The sequence below is a fragment of the Gorilla gorilla genome, chromosome 2 (assembly GCF_029281585.2).
Source record: "Gorilla gorilla gorilla isolate KB3781 chromosome 2, NHGRI_mGorGor1-v2.1_pri, whole genome shotgun sequence".
NCBI classification, from domain to species: domain Eukaryota; kingdom Metazoa; phylum Chordata; class Mammalia; order Primates; family Hominidae; genus Gorilla; species Gorilla gorilla.
The window spans coordinates 191653109-191675972 of record NC_086017.1 but is presented as its reverse complement, the minus strand read 5'-3'; the positions used below and the strand labels follow the sequence as shown (position 1 = coordinate 191675972).

The 22864-nt window shown below is 38.6% G+C and overlaps 1 long non-coding RNA gene and 1 other non-coding gene across 2 annotated transcripts in view; one reads left to right on the top strand and one right to left on the bottom strand.

Moving 5' to 3' along the window:
- Window positions 1-22864, top strand: part of LOC129532441 (uncharacterized) — a 75920-nt gene that overhangs the window by 19433 nt on the left and 33623 nt on the right. The window lies entirely within an intron of this gene.
- Window positions 1323-1429, bottom strand: LOC115934104 (U6 spliceosomal RNA). Its single transcript, XR_004069952.1, has one exon. It is a non-coding gene; the product is annotated as a U6 spliceosomal RNA (small nuclear RNA).

The window sequence follows — 22864 nt, the reverse complement described above, 5'->3', positions numbered from 1 at the left end:
TCTCAGTCATAAGTCAGTGAATAGATAGATAGATAGATAATTCCTATAGTGTAGAATTCTGCCAGGCACCTTTGTTGATTCAAAAGTACAAAGAAATATGATTCCTGCTCTTAAGGACAGTGTAATCTAATCTAAGAGAAATGAACTATTAACACAAGCCCTCTAGTAATCCAGCCCTCTGAAATGTTATGGCTTCTTATACTGCCTTGTGTTAATAGTTCACCTCTCTTAAATTAGATTACACTTGATGAACCAATATTGACACATTATTATTAGCAAAAGTCTGTGGCTTGCATTAGGATTCACTTTTACAAAGTCTTGAGTTTTGAGAAATGTATAATATCATGTGTTCATCATTACAGTATCATACAAAATACTTTCATCACCCCGCAAATCTCCTATGTTCCACCCTCCCTCCATTCCTCCCCTAAGCCTGGAAACCACTAATCTTTTTCCTGTCCTCATAGTTTTACCTTTTCCAGGATGTCATATAGTTGGAATCAAATAGTATGTAGCTTTTTTAGACTGCCTTTCACTTAGCAATATACAGTTAAGTTTCCCCCATGTCTTTTGTGGCTTGATAGCTTATTTATCTTTTTAAAAATCACTGAATAATAGTATATTGTATGATGTACCACAGTATGTTTATCCATTCACTTATTGAAGGATATCTTGGTTGCATCCAGAAACCACAGTGCTGAGTGATTAATGCTGTAAGAAAGATATGCAGCGTGTTAAAATGAAGAATGAGTTTGGCATTTAGAGGAGGCTTCATGGAGGAGGTGACACAAGCTGAGTCTTGAGGGATTAGTAGGAATAGAAAGGTATACTGGGGCAGGGGTCAGGGGAACAGGGAACTACAGGTAGAGGAGAAAGAAGACAGAGATGTGAGACAGCATGGCACATGTAAGGCACTGCAGAAACCCAATATGGCTGTGTCATCATGCAGGCTGGGGCTGGGCTAGAGGAAGCATAAGAGACTATCCTAGAAGGACTTTGTATACTAAAGAGTTTAGATTTATTCTGGATAAATGGAGAGCTGTGGAAGGATTTTAAAGGGAAGAGTGATTTAAAAAAGCAATAACGTGGCTAATAGAAAATTTTAAATTACATATGTGTTCACGTTATATTTCTATTGGCCAGTTTCTATTTGGATATCCTGTCATCATTTTGAAAATTCCATGTCTAAAATGAAATGTGTCATTTTGCTCTCAAAACCAATTCTTCTCTTTTCTATTTCTGCTGGTGGTGTCATAACCCATCTTCCCATTCCCTCATTACCCTAAAATCTGGCTCTACTAAAACATACCAATAGCCTCCTAATGAATATGGAACACTTCATGAATTTGCATGTCGTCCTTGCACAGAGACCATGCTAATCTCCTCTGTATCATTCAAATTTTAGTGTATGTGCTGATGAAGCAAGCACCTAATGTTTTTGTGATCCTCATTTTCATTGGTCTTTTTTTCCTACTGCTTCATGCAACTGAATCTCTACTTTCCTGATTATCTTCCTCCTTTGACTTCTGTAACTCTGAGCTACTACAGTTCCTATCCAATTTCTCTGATTACCTTATCCCTCCCTCTTTCTTTCACTGGCTTCTCTTCTTCTTCATACCTTAAAGATCTAGCCACATGCTCTGCTTTGTCTCTCTTCCCTCCTCTTCAGCTATCTCATCTATTGTAATGACATAACCATTACATAAATGAAAATGATCACATTACCATCTCCAGCCTCAACCCTTCTTTTTAGCTGCAGTATTGCATCTGCAGTTTTCTGCCAGATGTTTCTATTTGGACATCCTGTCATCAGTTTGAAAATTCTATATCTAAAATGAAATGCATCATCTTGCTCTCAAAACCAGTTTTTTTCTTTTCTGTCTCTGCTGGTGGTATCATGATTCTCTTTATCACCCAGCTTGAAATCTCTGATTTAAGTTGAACTCTTTCCTTTCTCCCTAGCCTCTCCCATTCCTCCAGTCATGAAAACCTAAAGACTCTTCCCTCCCAATGTCCCTTGTATCCATTCCCTTTCTCTGGTCCCATGGATAGGTGTCCTCACATGCTACACAGTCAGCTGCTGCTTTCTGAACCCAGAGTATCTGGGAGTATGACATGGATATGAAACACCAAGGTATGGGGTGGGGAGTGAGAATGGCAGTTCCTTAGATAAATGCTCCAAAGTGATTTATTCACAGTACATTTTGAAGTTGCTGACAGAACACGAATGAACTAGTGATTAAAAAAAGAGCTGTTCTTATATAGTCATGGTCAGAGATGACATTCTTTATTTGGAGGTAAAGAGTTAAATGTAGACATACAGGCAGGAAAAAAAAAACCAGCATGAAAGCACAGTATGTGCATTAGAAGAGTTGAAGAGAAATGAGCCTTACCATGCAAACCACATTGACTTTGAAACATATTGCAGTCATAATGTTCTGAAATTCTTATTGTAGGATACATATTGAGATTGTCAGAAAGGCTGTGTGAACACTGGGGCTTTTGCAGCACTGACAATATTTTTACCTATTTTGTTGCTTTGGCTTTTGAGCTCTCTTCCCTCCTTCCTTCCTTCCCTCCTTCCTTCCTTCCTTCCTTCCTTTCTCTTTCTTTCTCTCTCTTATTTTTTTTTTTAATGGAAAAGTGGTTCCTGAAGAGACAAAAGCCACTCCATGCGTTCTTTAATTGTTTGACACCTTTCATATGATATGGCCACAAGACACTCTATAATTCTCAAAGATATGAGACAGAAAACTGCAAAGAAGCAAAGTGTAAGGGTCTTTGGGTAGCCCTAGGTAGAAGTTACTTAAGCAATTCAAATGAAATAAAAACACTATATAATACAAAGTTCCATTTGAGTTTGGGCAGGCTGGTCAGAGATGACAATGCGAAGAGACTGTGTGCCTTTTTTTGTTCCTACTATGACACACTAGAGATGCATGACACAGTATGCGGGTCCTTCAAGTTCTCCAAAAACACTTAAGACAGATTGTTACTTTTAGTGTATCTCCCAATAAAAACTTTTGCTTCTTTGTTGTGTAAGTCTGTGATATCATTCTGATGTTATTTATCTTAGTTAAAGAATCAGTGAGTACAAAGCTGGGCTTGAGCAAGGATGTGTTATTTTTATTTTGATATACCCAGTGTCATGTTTCTGCCCTTCAATCAAACTCCCATTACTCTTATGGTTTTTTCATCTTTTCATGCATTTTTAAAGAGAAATATTCCTTATACTTGTATCATTCACTTATGTTTTAGTTTAGTGACTCTCAAACTTTAGTGTGCATAAGTGTAACTGGAGGAGCTAATTTAAAATGCAGGTTACAAGTCCCTAGTTCCACAGATGCCAATTCAGTAGGCCTGGGATAGGATTTTTACTAGATTCTCTGTAGTTATTGTGATGCAGTATGCTGCAAGATCATACTGTGAACACACGTATCGTGAATCTGAGAAAATTTCTTCTCATTCCTAAGTTATTGTGTGCATATTATTTCCTGTTTTTCATTTTGGAACACAAGTTTTATGTCCCTGCACATGGAATTTCAGATGACAAATGGTGTGGGAAATATTTAGGAACAGAGTAAGTAGAAGCCTACTTGGTATGTGAAGGTGATGCCAATTTGTCGAGACCAGCTCGATCAGGGAGACCCTAACCCAGTGGCACTAGAGGAATTAAAGACCCACACACAGAAATATAGAGGTGTGAAGTGGGAAATCAGGGGTCTCACAGCCTTCAGAGCTGACAGCCCTGAACAGAGATTTACCCACATATTTATTAACAGCAAGCCAGTCATTAGCATTGTTTCTTTTTTTTTTTAATTATACTTTAAGTTTGAGGGTACATGTGCACAATGTGCAGGTTAGTTACATATGTATACATGTGCCATGCTGGTCAAACAAATTTACAAGCATTGTTTCTATAGATATTCTGCTAACTGAAAGTATCCCTTATGGGAAATGGGATTAACTAGAAGTATCCCTTATGGGAAACGAAGGGATAGGCCGAAATAAAGGAATAGGTTGGGCTAGTTAACTGCAGCAGGAGTATGTCCTTAAGGCACAGATAGCTCATGCTATTGTTTGTGGCTCAAGAATGCCTTTAAGTGGTTTTCTGCCCTGGGCAGGCCAGGTGTTCCTTGCCGTCATTCCAGTAAACCCACAACCTTCCAGCGTGGGCGTTATGGCCATCAAGAACATGTCACAGTGCTGCACAGATTTTGTTTATGGCCAGTTTTGGGGCCAGTTTATGGCCAGATTTTGGGGGCTTGTTCCCAACACCAATTTAAAGAAAAGTTTAAAGTATTAAAATGGTGTTGAAATCCATTTCCTCTAGATGGCTTACTTATTGTTTTTATTAAATACCTGAAGTAGAAATTATTTATATAACCAATCAGTGAAACAGCGAGGCTAGGATGAGCCAAGTGAAGAGATGGGCAGGATCCCATGTTTATTGCTCATTCATTTTTCCATTATTTTTGAGGAAAAAAAAGTATTACTGACATTGATCAAGAAAGGCCCCCCTTTTTATTGTGGTAAAATGTGCATAACAAAATTTACCATTTTAACCATTTTAAGTGTACAGTTTACGGCCTTAAGTATATTGACATGGCTGTGCAACCGTCATTTGCAGAACTTCTTCATCTCCTCCAACTGAAACCCTAGACCCATTAAACACTAACTCCCCATTCCTCCCTTTTCCCAGCCCCTGGCAACCACCAGTCTACTTTCTGTCTCTATGAATTTGACAACATTAGGTACCTCATATAAATGAAATCATACAGTATTTGTCCTTTTGTTGCTGACTTATTTTCACTTCACAAAATATCTTCAAGGTTCATCTAGGTTGTGTGTGTTGGAATTTCTTTCTTTTTTAAGGCTAATAATATATCATTGTATGTATGCACAATATTTTGTTTATCCATCTATTGATGGACACTTGGGTTGCATCCGTCTTTCACTATTGTGAATAATGCTGCTGTGAACATTGATGTACTGTTCGAGTGAGAAAGCCCCTTTTCTAATTTAGAAAAAAAAACCCTAAAAGGTCATTTCTATGCTTTTTAGATACGCAAAATTTCTACATCCTCAGCCGCCTACTCATAAATTAGGTATAATGCTACCGCTTGCTTGCAGAACACACAAACCCCTAGGTGGTAGGTCTGCTGTGTTATTATTTATTTATCTGTTCTGACACAAATAACATACTTGTTCAACAGACGGTGAAGTCTGCAAGTAAAATACCATTTGAAAATTGGAGTTTAGGTTTGCCAACCAGTGACCTGGAACCAATCCATATGCAATAGTACCACAGCATATATAATATAGACATATAAGAGAAAAATAAAAATACAGCAGAGATCATTAAACCTATAGCAGACTTGTTTGTAGCTCAGTTCTTTCTGCTCTTGCAAGAAAGAAAGGAAGGAAGTTTCATCAATGATGCAAAAGCAAAATGATTGAGTATGCGGGGAATCTGCTTTCAAAAAAAGAGGTAAGTATAGGCAGAAGGAAGACAAAAAGAGCCAGAGCCTTTGCTAGAACATTGGGTTGAACAGAGAGGCCTAGCTATGTATGAGAGAATGTCGCTTTGGGGAGTCTCCCATGGAGGTTTTCCTGACTCCCCCATTTCTGTTAGTGTACTTACAAGACCCTATGAATAGCTCCTATAACACTTCTCTCCTTAGTTTGAAAGGAAATGAAGCACTGTCCTAGTCTTCCTGGAGTTTATACTCTTGATTATGGAGAAGTGGAGAAGTAAAACAGCTCAGTAAAAGCAAACAACCAAGAAATAAGATATATGAGAGACAGAGACAATGTTGCTTTAGAGAAAAGGGGAATTGATATAGACTGATACATTTGGAAGGCAACTCAGGAAGAAGTTGGATGGGGGAGGGCTTGATCTGGAATTGAAAAAACAGATAGGCTCTGGATCAGTGGAGAGGCGGAAAGCTTCTCTGAGAGATGTTATGTTGTAGAAGCTAGGCTAAAGACAGAAGGCAAGACTTGAGCAGGCTCTTTTTGTGTGTGTGGAGGGGGTGGGTGTGTGGGGGTTGGAAGGGACATACTAGAATGTTCTTCCTCTAAAATAAGGAAAATACAAAAACAGTTTTAATTCAAGCAGCACTTCCTTTTCCAAACACTTGCACACTTACACACACACACACAAGCTTCCTTTCCTTAAGTTTTTTCTTGTGATAACTAGACATCACAGCTTGACAAGATTATCTCTTTTCGAAGAGTTGTTACAGACTCAGGAACAATTTTAGCCACCTCTTTGAACTTTGCAAATTGGGCCAACGTTTGCAAAACTTGCAGATTAAATTCTGAGTACATATCAGAGTAGCAGATTGGGGTTTGGCAGAACTGGGTCATTAGATTCATTGATAACTTTGTGCAGAAGTTGCTAAAAGCCTAAAGAACATAAAGGGTTTCAGGAATCTTTATGTCTGGTGAACTTGTTGGTAGTTTTGCAGTTTTCCTCTTATCTCCAAATCAGCAGTTCTAAAGAGCAGCTTGCATAATGTGCACAATAAATAGTCACTAAAGAGCAATTACAACAAATAACCATTGAACATTCAATGAACAGGGAGTTAATACATTTCCCTGAAGTAATTAACATTCCCTTTCCTTGTTTTGTTTAAATTTTGTTTTTACCTAAATTACCTTAATGCTGCCCTTAGTGAAACAGTTTAAAATTAGAGTTGCTGGAATTGGATCTTTCTTGATTAAGTGATAGAAATACTGAGGTTAATTAGATCAAATCTGTATCTGGAGCTGTTGAGTACAGATCAGTGGTCGTGACGTTTTCCACGGAAGCCTTTCTCCTATCTCACAGTAGGCCCAGATTTTAAGACACGAAGATCTGCACCATTACCCCTGGAGCTCCTCCTGTTTGTACATGCATGTCTGTAAAAACAAAACACACAGAGACCTAATGATTTGGAAGTATTATCTTGGGACTCCTGTCTTCTCACATTTTGCCTTGGAAACAGCTAGCACAAGTTCTGTCACCTTAAGTGGAGCTGAGGTGAGGCTTAGCAGAAGTGTTCCAAATGTGTAGCCTTGTGGTAAAGAAGAAACAATTTATAAAAACCAAACGTCCATGGACCCCTGAATCAAAGGGTTTCAACTAAGTGAGATATGCCTGTGTCATCAACATTTCTTGCAAATACAATACTGTCAAACTTTTGCCTATTTTCCAGTGGAATAAGAAGTTGGAGGTAACAATAAAGATCTCTGTTAACTGCTACTACTCCTCCCACATCCCAGGAGTAAATTTTATATGGCTGTTTTAACAATGGAAATATGAATAACTCAGGAACATATTTCTTACTTTTCTTAAAGACCAGTGCAGAATTATAGACCCCAAATACTACTGGTACAAACATTCATCATTATAAACAATAGGGTAATCAAATAATCACCAATAAACTGGATTGATCATGTTGAACCTAAGTGAAAACTTTTTTTAAAATTTTTTTATTTTTAAACTATTTTTGTTTGTTTTTGAGACAGAATCTTGCTCTGTGCCCCAGGCTGGAGTGCAGTGGTGTGATCTTGGCTCACTGCAACCTCCACCTCTCAGGCTCAAGTGATTCTCCTGCCTCAGCCTCCCAAGTAGCTGGGACTACAGGCGCCTGCCACCACACCCGGCTAATTTTGTATTTTTAGTAGAGGCAGGGTTTCACCACATTGGCCAGGCCGTTCTTGAACTCCTGACCTCAAATGATCCACCCACCTCGGCCTCCCAAAGTGCTGGGATTACTGGCGTGAGCCACAGTGCCCGGCCGTGAAAACTTCTATGTAATAACTTCTATATAATTAAAAAGTAAGAATTGCAGCAGTTAACACCAGAAGCAATTCATTCACTCATTCTTTTAGCCCACAAGTATAGACATGTATATGTATATATATGCACACAGACATATATATATATTTGCATAATGTACAAGACATACTATGGGCTGGGTTCATGTTGGTGAAAAAAAAGACATGGTTACTGACCTTATGAAGTGTAGAGTCTACTGAGAGCAACAGACTTTAAACAATTTAATTAGTTACAACTATGGTAAGTGATGTGGAATAAAAGTATAGTATGTTATGGTTATTATGGTATATAATGTCTGTGAAGTAATTTAGGGAATATAACATGTAATCTTTGTACTGTTAAAGCTAAACAGGCTCAGAGGTGGAGAAAAATTCTAGCATTAAGTTGGTTTTAGTTTTTATAGCCAAATTTAAGTAATGCTTAATAAACCATTTAGTTTTATTAAACATTATTAGATTACTAATAAGTAGTTTATAGTACATAAAAATAAGTATATAGCACTTGTCTCATTTATTCAGTCCTTAACCACCAAAGAAAGAACTCATAATTTTGAATCAGATCCTACCACAGGGAACCTTGCAGCTCTCAGGAAGCCAAAGATTATAGTTTAAGAGTTGTCACCTTAGACCAGGGAGAGCAAGTTGTGGCCCGTGGGCTGTTATTTTATGGCTTGTGAGATAAGAATAATTCTTACGTTTTAAAACTTCAAAAAATAAATAAAAAGAAAGCTTTTTTGTGACATGTGAAACTTATATGAAATTCAAATTTCAGTGTCCATAAGTAAAAGTTTATTGTAACACAGCCATACCCATTTGTGCTACAATAGCAGAGCTTTGTAGTTGCTACAAAGATCTTATGATGTGCAGAGCCTTAAATATTTACTATCTGGCCCTTTACAGAAAAAGTTGACTAACCCCTGGCCTGGATTATAACACTTTAAAAGATTCCCTTTTTGCAACACTACCAGTCCCCAACTTTAAAAGCTTTCTGTATTAGAGTTTTCCAGAGAAACAGAACCAATAGGGTGTGTGTGTGTGTGTGTGTGTGTGTGTGTGTGTGTGTGTGTGGAGAGAGAGGTTTATTTTAAGGAATTGGCTCATATGATTGTGGGGGCTGGCAAGTCCAAAGTCTGCAGGGCAGATTGGCAAGATGGAGACACCCAGGGAAGAGTTGATGTTTCAACTCAACTCCAAAGGCAATAGGGAGGCCGAGTTCCCTCTTCCTTGTGAGATATGAGTCTTTTTTTCCTTTGAGGCCTTTAAATGATTGGATGAGGTACACTCACATTATGGAGGGTAATCTGCTTGACTCATTTAAATGTTAATCTTATCTAAAAAAAATACCTTCACAGCAACATCTAGAGTGGTGTTTCACCAAATCTGGGTACCATGGCCTAAGCAAGTTAACAGATAAAATTAACCGTCACATTTTCTTAACAGATCTTAGACATATGATCCCCAGAGTAGTAAGCAAAACTCTTATTTATAAGTGTCTAATGATTGGGATGGATGAAGATGGTGAACCCAACAATAATCAATTGGTGTGGGGCAAAATTAATTAAGGGTTTTTTTTTTAAACATGGTATGCTAATTCATAAAAGGGAAAACTTGACTGCATATACAATTAATCAGTTGCAGCAAACAATATGGTTCTGAACCAAGCAGAGATTTTAGCAGAGGCGGTAACTCAGTGATCTGAATTTCCTTAGAGTTTTGTCCAGGACAATTAGAAGACAAGAAGAAAATGAACTTTCCTCCAGGCTTCAGGAGGTGTAACCTCAGACTTGTCCATCTAGCGGAAGTAGGGACTTGCTGCCTTCCTGTAGATGCTCCCAGACCTCTGGTTACTGGCCATATGAGCCTGGGGGGTTTGGTGTGGGGAGGAAATCTACTTGAGCTCCCATACTTTCTCTGAGGGTTGACCTCTAAGGAGAGCTTCCATCCTTTCTGACTAGAGGCCTCTTAGAGAATTCCTTTGGTTTTACCACGCAATGGGCCATTGTCTCAGTTAATCCGCTTTCTCCTGTGAGCCTTAATTATAACACTACAATTTGTAACTTGAAGTTTTATACCACAAAAGAAGCAGTAGTCAAACTAGCCTCAGAGCCCATCCTCTACAATTCCCTTTTCAGCTTTTCTCTTGGCAGCCCCACTTCTCACTCGGCAGCCCCACTTATCTCTCTACTGTTCATCTCCTCTGAGCCGTTTTCCAAGGGAGTGCTGCAAAGTGAGATTGCCTTTATGTCTATGGATATCTCGACCCAAGAATAGATGCCAACTCTTTCTATTCCTCTTTCGGTTTCAAGCCTGTGCTGCTCATAGGCCCAGTCCTACCCTCAAAACCTCCAGATTTAAAATTTATTTTATTCTGTTTCATCAGACCATCAACACACATTTCTACAAGATCAAATTTTGGTGTAGTTTAGACATTTAGCTACCATTTATTAAGTGCCTAGGATTTTTCAGGCACTTATGTTTATTTGAATCTTGTGGCAACCAGCAGGTTAAACATTACTAAATTATTTTACCAATAAAGAAACTTAAGTTCTGTGAGGTTAAAAATATTTTTCAAAATTACCTAGCATGTAAATGGGAGGCCCAAGATAGTGAGCTCAGGCTTGTTTAATTCCAATGTCTGTGTTCTTTCTATTGTTATACAGTATCTGAGAGATCAACTTCAGCTTTTGAGTTCCTGGTTAGATAATGCCTTGTAGGACTAGCTAGCACAACTTATTGATATGCAAAGCCACTATCTATGCAACTTTGTCAGCTGTATGTTTTTTTGGTACTTAGAGTGGAATATGGCAGATGTCAGGAAGCAACAGGCATCTGCTGTAGCCAGAAATCGGCACCCACATAAACATCAGTTGCCTAAACGTTTTCTTTAATATATCCTGATATTTCCTCAGAAGTATACCATCTGCTCATGGAATAGATAACCTGAAAAAGTCTGACGCAGTTTTTCTTAAGTTATCTCTTTTCTTATAATGCATTACTTTGGTTCTTATGCATACCTAATCCAATCCTGTACAGAAGCACAAAATATCTGCCAGCTTACCCACATAAAATGGATTAAACATGAGAAGAAAAATAGGTAGAGATTAAGAGTTCAGCCTCTGCTGTTTGACAGACAGTATTTGAAACACTTAGCACAGTGATTAACCTATAGGAAAACTCAATAAATGCTAGATATTTTTATTATTATCTTTTTTTTACTTGCAGAACTTTCTCCCTTACTGTGAGTGGACTAATAATAACGAAGTCAGTTTAATTGATCTTTTATTTTGCCTTATGTAGCATGTAAATTTAAAAAACCAAACTAAGCTTTCCATTCATTCGTTTATTAAGAATTCTTGTTGTGCATCAAATATTTTTCTTTCTTTCTTTCTTTCTTTCTTTTTTTTTTTTTGAGATGGAGTCTTGCTCTGTCGCCCAGGCTGGAGTGCAGTGGCACGATCTTGGCTCGCTGCAACCTCTGCCTTCTGGGTTCAAGTGATTCTCCTGCCTCAGCCTCCTGAATAGCTGGGATTACAGGCGCATGCCACCACACCCAGCTAATTTCTTTTTGTATTTTTCGTAGAGACGGGGTTTCACTATGTTGGTCAGGCTGGTCTTGAACTCCTGTCCTCGTGATCTGCCCACCTCAAGCTCCCAAAGTGCTGGCATCGAATATTTTTCTAGTTGCTAGGAAGAAAATGTTGAGCAAAAAGAGAAGGTCCCTGTGCTCAGGGCCTTAGAGTCTAGTGTGAAAAAGAGAGAGTAAGCAAATGACCACACACATACATGTATACTTACAGAGAGAGGGGAATGAGAAGTAGGGGAGAGGTTTCTGTTGGTAGTGAGGAATTTGACTTCATATATGACATGTGAATTGAGATCCATAAGATGAGTAGGATCTCACTAAGGGAAGAGAAGTGAAAGGTAAATTATTCTAGAGGAAACGATATGTTCATTGCTCCTCCTTTCTCTTCCTTTCCTCCTTCCTCAGTTCCTCAAAGCTCATGACGGCACCAGGGGTAATGCACTGTATGGTTCTTCCAAGTGTTAAAAATACTGAAAATCTTTCATTACTGGTTGGTAAAGAGTTTCTGCAGCAAAATCTCTGAGTGGGTCCTCCCTAGTCTTCCCTCTGCCTTGGCTGCCCTAGAACCTTTCCCAGAACCCACCAGAGCCCCCCATAATCAGCAACTAAATGGTTGATGCCTGCTGCAAAAGAGGCACTCGGGGACCTACTTCCTCATTCGGGCTGGAGTCTGCTGTATTAGATTGGTGCTGGTGCCCTGTTCGTTGTAAAATATTTTGAATGTCACTCATTGATACAATATCCACAGTTTCTCTAGTTAATCTCCTGGGAGAGATATAAAGAAATGATAAATTACCTACCTAAATCAGTCTCAAGAGTTATTTGCTTTTCTTTTAATTCTTTAAATTTGCTTATAGTTTTTAATTTATTACCTACAACCTTTGAAGCTAACAACAGAGAAACTATCTTGCCCTTTGCGTGAATTACTACGTGTCTCACTTTAATTCCTTGGCTCCTTGTGATCATATTTTACCTTTGTGTTACTTATTTTAATGACAGAATCACAGAAATTTTACTCTATCCTCCAAATACAGTTTAAAATGTATAGATCTAATCACGGTAGAGGTAAGCAAGAGAGCACAACTTCAAATCTATTTCTAGAGGATTAAATTCACAGTTCTGGTTAGCAAATAAAAAGACTATTGCTTTTCATACTGTTTTGGAAATTGAGAGCTAACTGTTGTGGTTGAACTGAGATATCAGCCAGTGTAGAAAATTTTAGTTTTATTATTGCCTGTACATATGGATGTCAAATCCTAGATGTTGCAGTGGGATATTTAATAAAAAGAAAAATGGGTTACATCCAGTATATTGTCCTTTAACTCACTAAATTTTCCTTATTTCTGTAGATGTCTAAGTGAGGAATGGATGCTTTTAGCATGTGAACGGAATTTTCTAAGGCCCTTTCCTGAATGATCACTGGAAATAAGGGCTTCTTTTTTCACCTTCTCTCTGTTAGCTGTGTTTAATCTATTTGATTTTTCTTTATGAAGAAGTCAGGTTCGTGGAAGCAGCAGCCTTACCTTTCCATACATTATGTATGCACGCCACCTAATTTAGCACAGGTTTTAACAATACACGATATCAGTAATTATTCCAAAGTTTCCATCTGAGCTAACAAACTTCAGTCTTAGCCAGCAACTTCTCACTTTTAATGATGAATAGAGAATAAAAGACTGCTGCACAGGTTGTGTTTGTTACTTAACAAAAATTCTCAGGGAAGCCTAGAAAAGTTTCCAGAGGTTGTGATGAGCAGAGGAAGCAGGGGGCAGCTTTCATTTCTACATCTCCACATGGCAGGAGATTTTAATGCAGTAATTATCTTAGTGTTTAATGCTAATGAGTTAACTCTCATCTAACAGATATATAGCAGTTATATTTTGGTAGGAAAGAATACAGAACATCACCACAGAAGTTCGAAGACTTCAGGAAGCTTTATTTAGATAGCAAAATATATTCCGTGACAAAAACAAACTGAATAATGAGAAATGAAAAAATGTGTCTACCTCAAAGGAAAGAGAAAACAGCAAAGCCTCCTCACACCATACCAGGAAAAGAGAAAACGAGAGAGGAGTGCTACTGCAGGTGGAGCATTTACCTCCATAAGAAAGGTGCTGTTATGGGCCACCAATTCCAAGCAGTCTGCCCTAAGATAGATGAGTGGTGAAGTCTATTCAGAATCTGACAGGGTCAGGTCCTGTGAATATCGTGGTATCAAAAAGTGATGGAGCTTGGAGGAATTAATTCACTTGGTTAATTGAGCATTTACTATTATAGCTGCCACTGTCCAAGCACTGAAGGTAAAGCAGTTAAAAAGGTACCCTAGGCCTGTATCCTCAAGGTTATTGTCAAATACATTTTGAATGTAATTTCAGGTAACTGCAAATGCTATGAAGAGAAATGAAGTCTGAGGTGTGGGGATTGTGACTGAAGGGCTGAGTTGTTTTAGAGAGGGTAGTCAGGAATTGCTCTTTGTGGAAGAGACATTTAGTCAGGGGTCTGAATGATGTGAAGGTGTCAAATGTATAAATGTCTTTGGGAAGAACATTCTAGGCAAATAGAAATGCCAGTTCACGGGACCTAAGGTGGGGGTGAGTTCACATATTTGAAGAACAGCCAGAAAGCTAGTGGAGTAAGTTAGGGAGAGTGGGTAAGGATGAGATGAGAGAGGTAGTCAGGCTAGATCATGTAGTATTTTATTCAAAATTTGACGGGAAGTCACTGAAGATTTTGAGTAGGGGGAGGGGTGATGTGATCTACCCCATGTTTTAAAAACGATTACTCATATGCTATAAGGAGATGAGACTATAGAAGGGTAAGTAGAAAAGCAGGAAAGCCAATAGGGAGGCAATTGCAATATTCCTGGTGATGATGAAGATGGACATGCACTAAGTGGTAGTAGTAGAGTGGTGAGAAATGGTTGGATTCTGGATTTATTTTGATGGCAAACCTAATAAGACCTGCTAATGGGCTATGGGGTGAAAGAAAGGCAAACATCAGTAATGATTCTTTGATTTTTAGCTTAAGCACCTGGGTGAATATTGGCAACTTACTACTATAAACTGAGAAACCAGCCTTAGGAAAGATGCTGTTGTCAGAACGTATTATCCACTTTACCTCAAAAGACCATCAGGGTCTCTTAATCTCTGCCATGACCAGCTACCTAAATCTGTCAGGTTACCCATCACCAGAGGGGCATGGCTCTGGAGTGAGACTGGGTTCAAATCCTAGCTCTGCTATTTACTATATGTGTAACATTAACAAGTTACTAACCTGTCTGTGACTCAGTATACTCATCTGGAAAGTGGGGATGAAAACAATGGTGCTTACCTCATTTAGTTTGGGTGGCAGTTATTGTATGAGTTTACATATAGCTCTTCAACAATGTGGCATATGGTTATTGTTCTTTAAGTTAGCTGTTATCACACAGACTTTTCTGTCCATAAGCCGTGCTTATATCTTAGACCTTCTTATTGCTAATAATTGGAGTACAGTCTATATGGAGCTCTGGAGGCTTCATTTATTCAGGATTTTTTTAGGCTATTCAATTCAACAATTTCAACTTGTTAAAAAATTGTTTTTGACAGGTATGTAATCTAGGCCATAGAGAAGTTAAGTGAGTTGACAGAGGTCGCAGAATTAATTAGTGGCTGAGCTGGAATGCCTACTTGGATCATTTTCACTGCATTTTTACATCTCTGCCTTTCATTTAATTTGAATTTCTTGAGTTTTCTGTATCCTATCAAATTTCATATCCCTTATTGATAAGGTCACTTAAAGATTTTTGAAATGTCATTGGTCATTAATAGTGTCGATCACACATAAATCATATTTGGCAATTTTTGAGTCATATAGGCTCATAAATGTATAAATCCATTGGACATTACATTTGTGTTTTGTTTTGTTTTTAGCAATAACAAGCAAGATTCAGAAGTCGAACAAGTAAGACATTGATTTCATTAAGAGAGAACTAGTAAGCAAGCTATTTGGGAAGTACACTCTCATAAGAATATTGTTTCATGAAGTCTTGAGCAACATAGGAAATAGTAAGTAAGGAGAGCAAAATGGGGGAATCACTGTGCAGGGAAACAGAAAGTACTTACTAGGCATGAGTTCCTGACATAGATTCTAGTTCAAATGTTAACCAGTTGTGCTATGTCAAAGAAGTCATTCAACCTCCCAGTTCCTTAGTGTTTTGCATGTAAAATGAGGGGAGGGAGCCAGGTGATCTTGGGATCTGTGCCATCACTAGACTGCTAAGGTAAGGCTTAAGTGACCTTGTCACCATTTTACATTTTGTTCATTGAGTCTTACTCAAAGGAGTCATATGTAGAACCATTTGAAAATATTGGCTATAGATAGCTTAGGAGTTGAAGGAAAGTGTTAAAAATAGAATTAAATAAATGGATTTTCTCTGAGCAAAAGGCAGTCACAGACTCTGAGGACTAGTATAAGGAGTGAACAGCAGGGTGATTTTAAGAGCTCTTCTTGGGAAATTTCGTGACTATCAGACTCAACATTAGTCTATCCTTGCTGTGTCCTGCCCTGACCTTGTGTGCTATTTGTAGTTATGCCTCTAAAGTCTGGCATTTTCCTCCCAAGCCCAGACTAAGAATGTATTTGCTTGCACAGGTCCATGAAGTGCACTGCTGTCAGACTCCCTCTAAGAATACTTCAACTGCTCATGAAGGGGGGGGGGCCTTAACTATTTACTTCTTTTGGAAGCCTCCATCTGGCCCATCTATCTTTATTCTCCCAGGATCACAGGTACATTGTGATTATTGTACTTTCTTTTGCTGACCAAAGTCAGTTTTATCTCTCAGTCTGCTCATTAGATGCAGCCATCTAATCCCTGGACTCTGTCATCCCTGCTGGAACTTCTGAACCCATTCTGAAGCAGGGTCCCAGAGGTTTTTTTAATCTTCTCCATAGTTGCTGAGTCTGCAGGGGTTGGACCATTCACCAACACTTCCCAGCATTGTCTCTAAAAGCCTACTTCTTCATCATGGGCTATCTGGTGAAAGGCATGGTTTATTTGTTCATTCTATTTTCAGAAATGAGCTGAAAGTCACTGGGGCTACACTAACGAACATCAGGTACTATCCGTTAACACTCTTACCATCCATTCAGTTCCACTGACTCTCATGGAAGCAGTCAGTTACTATGGCTTGTTTAAATAGACAGATGGTGGGGTTGGCATATTGTCAGTAGTAGAATCAGAACCTCTGATCCACAGAATACTGTTCTTTTATTAAAGGTGTCCTATAAAAGTTTGAAATGATATAAAGCTCATTTATCCAACAGATTTATTATTATTCTTTTAACACAAACTATACGAAGCATGCACATGGGACTAGGGTTAAACATAGTGAAAAAGGCATTTAACCCTCTTTAGTAATGTCTGAGGTATCCAGAGGACCTGGGAATAGTTACAGATACTCTTCACATGTCTTCCTTAGAGCATATGTGAACTGAGTCATAGAAATGGTCCTAAACATGCTATAGTTGCCCAAGGTAAATATGCAAACTACTATTGGTTATATTTTCTTTGGTTATATATGACTATATTTAAAGAAATGAACAAAATACCCTGTCATGTCGATTACGTGAATAAGTACTCAGTAAGAGTTTATTGTATAAGTAAATCAATAATCAAATGTTTTTATGAAATGATCACAGTTAAGTTCACTACCACAGAAGTTAGAATAGAACTGAGTAGCTGCAACTCCTAGCTATTGTTTGTCAAACACAGGAAAAATCCCAGTTTGGGGTATTTTACAGACTTTAGGCCTTTTAGACTTGAGAGGTAACTTCACTGTCAAAGGCTGCAACTGAAGAGCCAGCAGGAAAATTTCCACACTGACCAAAACAATGATAGTTTTCCTGTTACCCCCTGTAAAATTTATCATGACGTTGGCTGTTGGCAGGGGCTACAGATGAGATTGGGAAACATTACTGTCAACAGCAAAAGTACTTTAATATTTATGCTTTTGACCTCAAATGAAATTTAGATGGCTAACTAAAAAATGATTTATATTTACCTTAACAACGTATTGATTTATGCTTTGTTTGGCACTCTCAATATCTGTATTCCTTCAATCTTGAAATGTTTTTAGGTGGGTCTTGTGGTATAATAGAAAAAAATAAATCCCAGCACTGCCACATATGACAAGTTATTTAACCTCTTTAGCTTCCTATTTTTCTTCTGTAAGATGGGGATAATAATAATAATACCTATAATTATTATTCATAATATCTTTGATATAATGTGTGTAAAATATATAGTGTAGTGCTTCACATACAGTAAACGCTCAATAAATATTAGTTACTTATATTAGGTTGGTGCAAAAGTAATTGTGGGATTTGCCTTTAAAAGTACTAGCAAATGCCATTAAATGCCAATTAGAAGTAATGGCAAGACCCGCAACAGCATTAAAAGTAATGGCAAAACCCACAATTACTTTTGCACCAATGTAATATTAATGCCAATTATGATATTGCCAATATTAAATACCTATTAAAAGTAATGGCAAATGCCATTAAATGCCAATTAAAAGTAATGGCAAAACCCACAATTACTTTTGAACCAACGTAATATTAATACAGTACCTTATATATAATAAATTATTATGAATTATTATTAAATGAAAGAAAAGTGAATAACTTTAGTATCGCAGGATCTCAGGAATATTTTACCATTTATTATAATTTTACCCAGCTCTTTTTCATAGATCCAGCATATCACATTTTTCCTTTGTGAATATGTATGCTCTTTCTTAATCTCAGCCCTTTGCGTCATGCCAAGGAAGCCTTGGAATATTTTGTTTCTCAGGCCAAGTTTCATTGGCCTGTCAAGGGATAATCCTTCATCTGGGAAAAGAAATGGACATGGAGCTACTGCACACAAGGTTTGGGGTGTTTTTCTCTTAAGAAATATAAACATTAAACACGGGAAGTAACGAGAACATGAAGCGTTCTTCAGATTCTGCACATCTTGCCCTACATCATGAGATTTTCTGCTTGCTGCTGAATCATTTCTATTGGAGGAAAGTGTAATGCACATTTCACTGCCCCAAATAAAACCAGAAAAGTAGCATTTGTATATTGTCACTAACAATCACGTTCTGTGCGAAAGAGTGAGGAAGATCATCTCAGCTCCAGTGAAGAACTAACTGTGAACAAGCCCATCTTTGTCCATCTCTCCTGTAATTAGATGTGGGTCAGGGGTTGCCACTGTTGGGAAATTTGAAAAAATAAAAGAAAAGGACTCTCACAAGAAAGGGCCATGCAAACAGTGTGAGTGATATTTGATTATGTGTCAATATTGTTTTGAATAGAAAACAAAAATTATTGAAAAACCATTCTGACTGATGTCTGTTTATACAAGCTGTAAATCTTTCCTTCACTGCCTTATACAAATATTGATTGGTTAATTTCTGACCTATCAAGAAAAGAGTCTCTCTGATCAATGGCTAAGTAGTTTCCCAAGCAATGTCTCACTTTTATTGTCTAATTTCATATTTCTTCTGCATTTTTAAATGTGTTTATCTTGGACTAAGATATGTTCAATAGTTGCTTTTTTTGCCACATGTTCTTTTTCTTGTTTTAAGAATAAACCTTAATTCTTTTTTTTTTTATACTTTAAGTTTTAGGGTACATGTGCACAATGTGCAGGTGTCTCTGTCTCCTTCAGTTCTGCTCTGATCTTAGTTATTTCTTGCCTTCTGCTAGCTTTTGAATGTGTTTGCTCTTGCTCCTCTAGTTCTTTTAATTTTGATGTTAGGGTGTCGATTTTAGATGTTTTCTTGTGGGCATTGAGTGCTATAAATTTCCCTCTACCCAGTGCTTTAATTGTGTCCCAGAGATTCTGGTATGTTGTGTCTTTGTTCTCATTGGTTTCAAAGAACATCTTTATTTCTGCCTTCATTTCACTATTTACCCAGTAGTCATTCAGGAGCAGGTTGTTCAGCTTCCATGTAGTTGTGCGGTTTTGAGTGAGTTTCTTAATCCTGACTTCTAATTTGATTGCACTGTGGTCTGAGAGACTGTTAAGATTTCTGTTCTTTTACATTTGCCGAGGAGTCCTTTACTTCCAACTATGTGGTCAGTTTTGGAATAAATACTATGTGGTGCTGAGAAGAATGTATATTCTCTTGATTTGGGGTGGAGAGTTCTGTAGATGTCTATGAGGTCTGCTTGATGCAGAGCTGAGTTCAAGTCCTGGATATCCTTGTTAACTTTCTGTCTCGTTGATCTGTGTAATGTTGACAGTGGGGTGTTAAAGTCTCCCATTATTATTATATGGGGTCTAAGTCTCTTTGTAGGTCTCTAAGGACTTGCTTTTGAATCTGGGTGCTCCCGTATTGGGTGCATATGTAGAATAGTTAGCTCTTCTTGTTGAATTGATCCCTTTACCATTATGTAATGGCCTTCTTCGTCTCTTTTGATCTTTGTTGGTTTAACGTCTGTTTTATCTGAGACTGGGATTGCAACCCCTGCTTATTTTTTATTTTCCATTTGCTTGGTAGATCTTCCTCCATCCCTTTATTTTGAGCCTATGTGTGTCTCTGCATGTGAGATGGGTCTCCTGAATACAGCACACTGATGGGTCTTGACTCTTTATCCAATTTGCCAGTCTGTGTCTTTTAATTGGGGCATTTAGCCCATTTACATTTAAAGTTAATATTGTTATGTGTGAATTTCATCCTGTCATGATGATGTTTGCTGGTTACTTTGCTTGTTAGTTGATGCATTTTCTTCCTAGCATTGATGGTCTTTACAATTTGGCATGTTTTTGCAGTGGCTGGTACCGGTTGTTCCTTTACGTGTTTAGTGCTTCCTTCAGAAGCTCTTGTAAGGCAGGCCTCATGGTTACAAAATCTCTCAGCATTTGCTTGTCTGTAAAGGATTTTATTTCTCCTTCACTTATGAAGCTTAGTTTGGCTGGATATGAAATTCTGGGTTGAAAATTCTTTTCTTTAAGAATGTTGAGTATTGGCCCTCACTCCTTCTGGCTTGTAGAGTTTCTGCTGAGAGATCAGCTGTTAGTCTGATGGGCTTCCCTTTGTGGGTAACCCGACCTTTCTCTCTGGCTGCCCTTAACATTTTTTCCTTCATTTCAACCTTGGTGAGTCTGACAATTGTGTCCTGGGGTTGCTCTTCACAAGGATTATCTTTGTGGCATTCTCTGTATTTCCTGAATTTGAATGTTGGCCTACCTTGCTAGGTTGGGGAAGTTCTCCTGGATAATATCCTGCAGAGTGTTTTCCAACTTGGTTCCATTCTCCTTGTCACTTTCAGGTACACCAATCAAACATAGATTTGGTCTTTTCACATATTCCCATATTTCTTGGAGGCTTTGTTTGTTTCTTTTCACTCTTTTTTCTCTAATCTTCTTCTCTCACTTCATTTCATTCATTTGATCTTCAATCACTGATGCCCTTTTTTCCACTTGATCAAATTGGCTACTGAAGCTTCTGCATGTGTCACGTAGTTCTCGTACCATGGTTTTCAGCTCCATCATATCATTTAAGGTCTTCTCTATGCTGTTTATTCTAGTTAGCCATTCCTCTAATCTTTTTTCAAGGTTTTTAGCTTCCTTGCAATGGGTGTGAACATCCTCCTTTAGCTCAGAGATGTTTGTTATTACCAATCTTCTGAAGCCTACTTCTGTCAACTTCTCAAAGTCATTTTCCATCCAGCTTTGTTCCATGGCTGGCGAGGAGCTGCGATCCTTTGGAAGAGAAGGGGCACTCTGGTTTTTAGAATTTTCAGCTTTTCTGCTCTGGTTTCTCCCCATCTTTGTGGTTTTATCTACCTTTGATCTTTGATGATGGTGACCTACATATGGGGTTTTGGTGTGGGTGTCCTTTTTGTTGATGTTGATGGTATTCCTTTCTGTTTGTTAGTTTTCCTTCTAACAGTCAGGACCCTCAGTTGCAGGTCTGTTTGAGTTTGCTGGAGGTCCACTCCAGACCCTGTTTCCCTGGGTGTCACCAGTGGAGGCTGCAGAACAGCAAATATTGCAAAACAGCAAATGTTGCTGCCTGATCCTTCCTCTGGAAGCTTCATCTCAGAGGGGCACCTGGCTGTATGAGGTGTCAGTTGGCCCCTACTGGGAGGTGTCTCCCAGTTAGGCTACTTGGGGGTCAGAGACCCACTTGAGGAGGCAGTCTGTCAGATCTGAGGCAGTTCTCAGATCTCAAACTCCATGCTAGGAGAACCACTGCTCTCTTCAAAGCTGTCAGACAGGGACGTTTAAGTCTGCAGAAGTTTCTGCTGCCTTTTGTTCAGCTATGCCCTGACCCCAGAGGTGGAGTCTACAGAGGCAGGCAGGCCTCCTTGAGCTGCAGTGGGCTCCACCCAGTTTGAGCTTCCGGGCGCTTTGTTTACCTAGTCAAGCTTTAGCAATGGTGGATGCCTTTCCCCTAGCCTTGCTGCTGCCTTGCAGTTCAATCTCGGACTGCTGTGCTGGTAGTGAGCAGGGCTCAGTGGGCATGGGACCCACTGAGCCATGTGCGGGATATAATCTCCTGGTGTGCCGTTTGCTAAGACCATTGGAAAAACGTGGTATTAGGGCAAGAGTGTCCCGATTTTCCAAGTACCGTCTGTCACGGCTTCCCTTGGCTAGGAAAGGGAATTCCCTGACCTCTTGCACTTCCTGGGTGAGGCGACGCCCAGCTCTGCTTTGGCTCACACTCCATGGGCTGCACTCACTGTCCAACCAGTCCCAATGAGATGAACCAGGTACCTCAGTTGGAAATGCAGAAATCACCTGTCTTCTGTGTCGCTCACACTGGGAGCTGTAGACTGGAGCTGTTCCTGTTCGGCCATCTTCAATGTTAATTCCTCTTTTCTTCTTTATTAGTCTGGCTAGGGTTCTATCTATTTTGTTGATCTTTTCAAAAACCAACTCTTGGATTTGTTGATTTTTTCAAGGGTTTTTTGTATCTCCAGCTCCTTCAGTTCTGCTCTGATCTTAGTGATTTCTTGTCTTCTGCTAGCTTTTGAATTTGCTTGCTCTTGTATCTCTAGTTCTTTTAATTGTGATGTTAGAGTGTCGATTTTAGATCTTTCCTGCTTTCTCTTGTGGGCATTTAGTGCTATAAATTTCCCTCTACACACTGCTTTAAATGTGTCCCAGAGTTTCTGGTACATTGTGTCTTTGTTCTTATTGGTTTCAAAGAATATTTTTATTTCTGCCTTCATTTCATCATTTACCCAGTAGTCATTCAGGAGCAGTTTGTTCAGTTTCCATGTAGTTGCGTGATTTTGAAAGTTTCTTAATCTTGAGTTGTAATTTGATTGCACTGTGGTCTGAGAGACAGTTTGTTATGATTTCTGTTCTTTTAAATTTGTTGAGGAGTGCTTTACTTCCAATTATGTGGTCAATTTTAGAATAAATGTGATGTGGTGCTGAGAAGAATGTATATTCTGTTGATTTGGGGTGGCAGG